Source organism: Pteronotus mesoamericanus, unplaced genomic scaffold (assembly GCF_021234165.1).
Source record: "Pteronotus mesoamericanus isolate MK-2021 breed Mesoamerican mustached bat unplaced genomic scaffold, CSHL_Meso_final scaffold_651, whole genome shotgun sequence".
Taxonomy (NCBI): Eukaryota; Metazoa; Chordata; class Mammalia; order Chiroptera; family Mormoopidae; genus Pteronotus; species Pteronotus mesoamericanus.
The window spans coordinates 25,204,731-25,210,092 of record NW_026555325.1 but is presented as its reverse complement, the minus strand read 5'-3'; the positions used below and the strand labels follow the sequence as shown (position 1 = coordinate 25,210,092).

Sequence of the window (5,362 nt, the reverse complement as noted above, 5' to 3'; positions counted from 1 at the left end):
TTTAAGCAGCAACTCGGTACAAAGAATATATGTAAGCATCCTGTTTTGTTTGTGTATTTTTTGTTCTGTTAGATATATTTGTGGATCGACTAGGCTCTAATCCCAAACTTTCCGTAGTAAATATTAATTTGCCTTTTGAAAATCATATATTTTTACCTGTCAGTTCATGAGGCTGGGACATAGTAACCATACCAAGATATGGCAATGAGCATGTGACGACCTTCTTGAGCACATACTTGTTTTTGGCAATGATGCATGACTACCTCCTTGGCCAAGAATATAATATCTTTATTCCTGTCTACAGAAACTGGTTCGGAGATTTACACAAACCAGGTCAATGGGAGTCACTTCAGAAAATTTTGTGGAAACTATTAGGAAAGAGAAAGTCACATTGCTCTTTACATGAACTGCTGAGATACAGATATCAAGCTCCTGGGAGTCACCACTGGGGAGAGAATTGGCTGAAAAATAAAACTCATATGGAAGAGAGCAGAGCTGTGATGCAGATAAAAATCTAGTCTTGGTGATAATACTTGAGCAGCCGATATTATCAGTGTCTGAAACTATACTATCTACTTTTCAGTTAGGTGAGCCAATACATTTTCTGTTTAGTTTAAACCAGTTTCATTTATGTTTCTTATACAACTAAAGTATAAATGAATATAGGTAGTTGTCCTTATTTTTAAACTAACAAAAATTAATGAATTAAAAATATATATAATGTAAAGAGAATATGGCAGTTTATAGTGGACATTGTGTTAAATACAGTTTGTATAAGGGATCAAAATTTTCTAAAGTGTAGACCAATTTAATTGCAAAGTTTCCCAGTAGACACCACATCTATCCTTTGTTACAAGTGGTCTGAGATTTCATCCTCTTTACAGAAAGACTAAGACAGAGCATCTTTGCATATTTATGTTGTTTTTAAATAAAATGTACATAGTTTTTAGAGGATGCTATTCTAGAGTCAGGGAATTTTAGAAAGATATGGCCTTGGGCACACTTACAATTTAATTTCACCTTAAGTTAAATAGGAGATTTAAAAGTTGTAGATTTTTGGTCTAGCATGTTCATCTAGGTGACTTTCTGTTTGTGACATTTGGAAAGTACAAACCACAGAACAACTGTTTTTGATAACTCTTAAAATAAATGGCATAGTAAAAAACCACAAGAAGGTGCCAGATAACACTATGACATGCTAGGTAAGTAGCAGAAGGAATTCTATCATTAAGTCTCCTTTTAACATTATATCAAAATTCATAGTTACATAACATAGCTATTCCAACTTTGTTTTTATGTATGCTTACACAGTATATCATTTTTGCCCTATTCTTTGCATCTATTTTTCACCTCTCTTTGTCTGTATATTTAAAGTAGATTTCTTATAGACAATATATAATTGAGTACTCCACTCCTCTGTTTTTCAATTAGAGCACTTAGGCCATATTCATTTGACGCAACTATCAACATACTTACATTCAATTCTATAATATTGCTGTTTTCTGTTTTGTCATGTGTTTATTCTCATAGTAGGTAAAACATTTTATTTGCTTACTTAAAAATCTCTAAAATGTAAAAAAGTAAAAAAGAAAAAGTGTTTTCTTAATTATACTTTTTGGCAGTGAATAGAGGTTACAATTAAAAGGAAAAAAAAAAGCGCCGATTTTCTGTAGAAGCTTTTGTTGTTCCCTAAAAAGAAAATCCATTTTCCTACAGACATTAACTTATGAGACTCTTTTTCTTATGTGCTCGAACTCATATAATTCTCTTTACTTAAGGAAAGAGTAATAATGAGCAGAAGAATGTATCAACTTAAATACTCGAAGTCATCTCAAACCGTGAAGAGTTTCTGGTTTCAGTGATAAAAAAAAAGAAAAGAATTTTGCTAGCAAATTGTTGGACTAAAATCCAGGCAAATTACATATTTACCTTCTGATTCTTAAATTTTTAATATAGCATTGCTTATTTGAATTTAATTATGAGGTAGCAAGACCTGAGAGTGATTTGTAAAAATTTGTTTGAAAAATTCCTAGGTAAACTTTCTTTGCCAATTTTCCATTCTACTCTCTATAACTTTCCTTATTTTATCTTTTTTTCTTTCCACAAATTTCCAAGGACAGTCTCTAAAAAAACTATTAGGCCTATTATTTGGTTGAAGATAAATTTATCCCCACAACCCTCAGGTCTGTGAATGTCTAGGGTATAAATCGAAAGAGTCAGATGGCCTCCTGTCAAGATGGCAGCATAGTAGGGAGTGATCTGGTCACTGTTCACTCCCACCAGCCTCAGTGCCTCCAGCCTCACAACAGTGAAGCCACTGAGCTACTGCCTGATGTTTTCACTGACTCACAGTGTAATAGACTTAAGACCAAAGGTAGCATCATCTATTTTGTCCCAATGGGTATGGAAAAAATTATATATTAGTGTCCACATAATTCCAGAAAAATAAAGAGACAGGCAAACAGATTATAGGAGCTCTAGAGAACAGATCATTCAAGTAATGCTCCCCAATTAAAAGTCAACCCTAAGGTTAATTGTGTGGCCAGTGCATAATTCTTTTTATTAGTGAGTAGGAGATGACAAGAAGTAGGGATGCTAATCTCAGAGCTACACTTTTCATCCTAGTCTTTGTCCCACATCATTAATAGTACAACCTGCTCCATATATTAGAGCAACTCCAATTCCAAAGAGAGATAATATATACCAATCTGGAAAATAATCTGATTAAGACATCAATGAAAGCTCCAGGTACATGGCTGACACAAGCAGTCCGATTCCAACAGGACTGTCCACCTGCATGAGGCAAAGGTACAGCTGTAGAGACTAGGGCCCCAAATCCATGCCCTCCATGCCACAGTCTGAGAGGCTGCTGGGCCCAAGGGCGCGCAGTTTCCTGAGGCAGTGGGAGCCAACCTCAGGGAGCAGCCAGGTTTCCTGCCTGTGCACAGGCCCATGTGAACTGACACCAGAAAACCTAGGCAGCCTGATCCCCTGTCCTGTGTTCTTTGTTCTCTCTCTCTAGCTCTTTTTCATTTCTGGACTTCTCTTGGTTACTGAATACTTTTTAATACTTTTTATAATGGCATTGTAGCACCATTGTTACCTTATTAGCTGCACCACTGTATTAGGACTCTCCAGAGAAGTAGACCAATAGGATATATTAACATTGATTTTAAGAATTTGGCTCAGGAGATTGAGAGGACCAACTACAGCAGTCCTCTTTTATCCAGCAGAGCTACATTCCAAGACCTCCAGTGGATGCCTAAAACAGCAGTTAGTACCTAACCCTGTATATACTGTGTTTTTACCTACACATACATAACAATGTTGAGGTTTAGCTTTTAAATTAGGCACAGTAAGAGATTAACAGTAACTAGTAATACAATGGAACAGTTATAGCAATATACTGTATTAATGTTATGTGCATGTGGTCTCTCTCAAAATATCTTACTGTGCTCATGCTTCTTGTGATGATGTGAAATGATAAAATGGCTATTAAGTTGAGGATGTTCACATTTTCACTTAAAGGAAGCACGCGTAACTGAATTGCCAGCATCACTACTTGCACTTTGGAGCCATTATTAAGTTAAATAGGAGTTACTTGAACATCGGCACTTCGACACTGGAGCAGTCAGTCTGACAACTGGACACTCATTACTTCAGTAATGGGTGGGGAGTGTATACAGTGTGGAGACACCGGGAAAAGGGGTGAGTCATGTCCTGGGCAGGACAGGGTAGGTTTCACAGGATTTTATCACACTACTCAGATGGTATACAACTTAAAATGGATGAATTGTTTACTTCTGGAGTTTTCCACTTAATGCAGTATTGTTGGGCCCCAGCTGACAGAAGGTAATTGAAACTTTGGAAAGGGAAGTGGAGGGTAAGGAGAGACTACTGTAATGGGAAGTCTGGATGCTCACAGGAGCTGATACCATTTTGAATCGGAGCTGTTGTAGAATAGACCAATAAACTGACATTCAGGTGGGATTTTTATGTTTTACAGTCCTGAGGCTGGATTTCTTAACCAGGAAACCCCAGTTTTTTCTTATGGTCTTCAACTGATACAGAGCTTATTATCATCACAAGAAACTCTTGTGATGCGATTTTATAGCCATACCCAGCTTCTCCCTTGCACTGACCCCTTCTTTAGCACCTGTCAACTGCAAATCTGCCCTCCCTTTTTACAACTTTGGTATTTTAAGAGTGTTATATAAATGAAAGTCACACAGTGAGTCTTTTGAGATTTTTTTTTACTAAGCATAATTCTCTGGGGTTTCACCCCAGGTTTCTTTATGTATCATTAGTTTGTTCCTTTTTATTGTTGATTAGTATTCCATGGTATGGTGGTGATGTTTCCAGTTTGGGGCTATTATGAATAAAGCTATAAACATTTATTTATGTAAGTTTTTATTTCTATGAGATAAATGCCTAGGACAACAACAATTACTGAATAGTATGATAATTACATATATAGTTTTTACCAGCCTGTTTTCCAGAATTGGTTTTACCATTATGCATTCTCAACAATGTATGAGGGGTCCAGTTTCTCTCCATCTTTACCCATTTTGGGAACTAGTTTTGTTTTGTTTGTTTGTTTTTTTGTTTGTTTTATTTTGGCAATTCAGATAGGTATGTAATGGTATCTCATGGCTGCATCTCCCTAATAGTTAAGATGTTGAACATGTTTTAATTTGCCTATCTGCTATCTGTGTATCTATTGTATTGCAATATCTATAATGTTTTTTTGCCCAGGCTCAAATTGAATTGTTGAGTATTTTACATGTTTTAACTATTTTGTGGTTTGTTTTTTTTTTTACTTTTGAGTTCTGACTCTTCTTTATATATTCTACAAATAAGTTCTTTGTCAGATATTTGACTTACAGATATTTTTCTCCCACAGTGTAACTTCTTTTTGTTCTCTTAACAGACTTACAGATTTTAATTCTGACAAACTCTAATTTATCAATTTCTCCTATTATCAATGTGATTTTAGTGTCAAGTCTAAGAACTTTTTGCCATAATTGAACATTTTTCTCATGTAATTTTTTAAAATGTTTTGTAGCTTTGTATTTTACATATAAGTTTATGATCCATTTGAGTTATTTTTTGTATAAAGTCTAAGACATATTAAGGATAATTGTTTGCCTGTCATCTTTAATTATTCAAGTACAATTTTTTGAAAAGGCTCTTTTCTCCATTAATTTTTTTTGCACATTTGTCAAAATCACTTACAAATATTTGTGTCTGTCTGTATCTAGGTTCTCTATTCTATTGCATTGATCTGTATCCCTTTGCCAATACCACAGTCTTGATTGCTATAGGTAAATAAATCTTAAAATTAGTTAGACTGACCCTCATA

General features: G+C 35.0%; 1 pseudogene; it reads right to left on the bottom strand.

Moving 5' to 3' along the window:
- Nucleotides 1-2,029: 2,029 nt before the first annotated feature.
- LOC129061816 (4-hydroxybenzoate polyprenyltransferase, mitochondrial-like) lies at nt 2,030-4,557 on the bottom strand (annotated as a pseudogene).
- Nucleotides 4,558-5,362: the final 805 nt, after the last annotated feature.